Here is a 1,503-nt window from a genome sequence, read left to right as displayed (position 1 = left end):
CACCATTAGGAGATTTGGAAATCTGGTCTCCAGCATGTTGTTCACCACAAAGATCACTCTAAAATATGTTCTGAGTGATTTTTTCTAGTTTCCACTAAAAATATGAATCCTAAAAATATAGTAGTTCATGCCTATAATCTCAGCACTTGGAAACTGAGGAAACAGGAAGAAATGAGTTTGAGACCACCTTGCATTGGTAACTAATTGGACTGAGACCAAGCTGATGCAACCTGGATTACATAGGAAGACACTGTCTCAAAAAATAATAAGAACCCACTGAAGGTTTGTCCTATGGTGACAGTGAGAGATTAATGATGACAGTGAGAGATTAATGCCAAAATTTTTCAAATTAATTTGATCAGAAAACTTTTGACACATTAAATGAACACTAAATTTTCCTATACAGAGAATCCATTCCAAGAGCTTCCTAACACAATTTCTGAGTACAGGTCAAGTCTGAGTCATGCAAGTAACTAGTTCAAACCATAAGACAATATATATAGCATTTATTGGCAGAAAATCATAAAATAATTAGAAATGCTACATTCAAAACTTAGATTTAAAAATGCACACAGGATTAAAAGTTCTGATCTATCTGCAAGTCAGTAAACTCAGTATTTCACATCACAATGAAAAAAAAATATGTTGAGTTATCTGAATTACAGTGACTGGCCGATAACCCAGCAAGTTTTTGAATGAACATTTCATAATCCATCTAAGCTGATGCCAGAAAGAGGTGGTATGGGTGATTCTGAAGGCCAAGCTCCTCCTCTGACCTCCTGAGAGTTGATCTAATTCACTTTCTACTGTTCTGTATAGGGAGGAGTTGGCATAAAGCTCAGCTAGTCTTCCTCTCTCTTCAGCTTTGGAATAAAAGTAGATGAACACAACATTAAAGACAGGAAAAAATAATGGATTTAATGGATTTAATGCATTTTCTGTCTTTTTCTCAGATAACACCTTAATGTGAAACTTGTGCACAAAAAGAAAAATTCACTAGCTTTGTCATTTCTTTATATATGAGAAAAAGACAGCTAACTGACCTGACTGCCACTCTGATCTTATAGATAAACCATAATCATAATCAATGACCAACAATTTGAGCCCTATTTCTTAAAACAGACTTTTTACAAATTTATAATTCTTAATACAAAAATTAGATTCATAGAGGCTGGGGAGATGACTCAGTAGAATAAGGGCTTGCCTGGCAAGCGCAAGGACATGACTTCAATCCCAGGTTCTACTAAAAAAAGAAAAAGAAAAAGAAAAAAAATTGATTTATGCTTTCTACTATGTGCAAATACAAAAGTGCCAAGTGTCTCACTTTATTCTTTTTTTTTTTTTTTTCCGGAACTGGGGATTGAACTCAGGTCCTTGCGCTTGCCAGGTCAAGTGCTTATTCCACTGAGCTATCTCCCTGGCCCCAAAGAGTCTCATTTTAAAAATACTATAAACAATGAGCATTTTTGTTTTTAATTGAAATTCCCCTTACAACTAGCAAAG

The 1,503-nt window shown here is 34.8% G+C and overlaps 1 pseudogene; it reads right to left on the bottom strand.

The window, feature by feature from the left end:
* Positions 1-1,503, bottom strand: part of LOC101568232 — a 35,644-nt pseudogene that overhangs the window by 12,852 nt on the left and 21,289 nt on the right.

This window comes from Octodon degus, unplaced genomic scaffold (genome assembly GCF_000260255.1).
Source record: "Octodon degus isolate 3935 unplaced genomic scaffold, OctDeg1.0 scaffold00183, whole genome shotgun sequence".
Taxonomy (NCBI): domain Eukaryota; kingdom Metazoa; phylum Chordata; class Mammalia; order Rodentia; family Octodontidae; genus Octodon; species Octodon degus.
The sequence above is the reverse complement of the archived record's forward strand: the minus strand, read 5'-3'. Positions and strand labels throughout refer to the sequence as shown.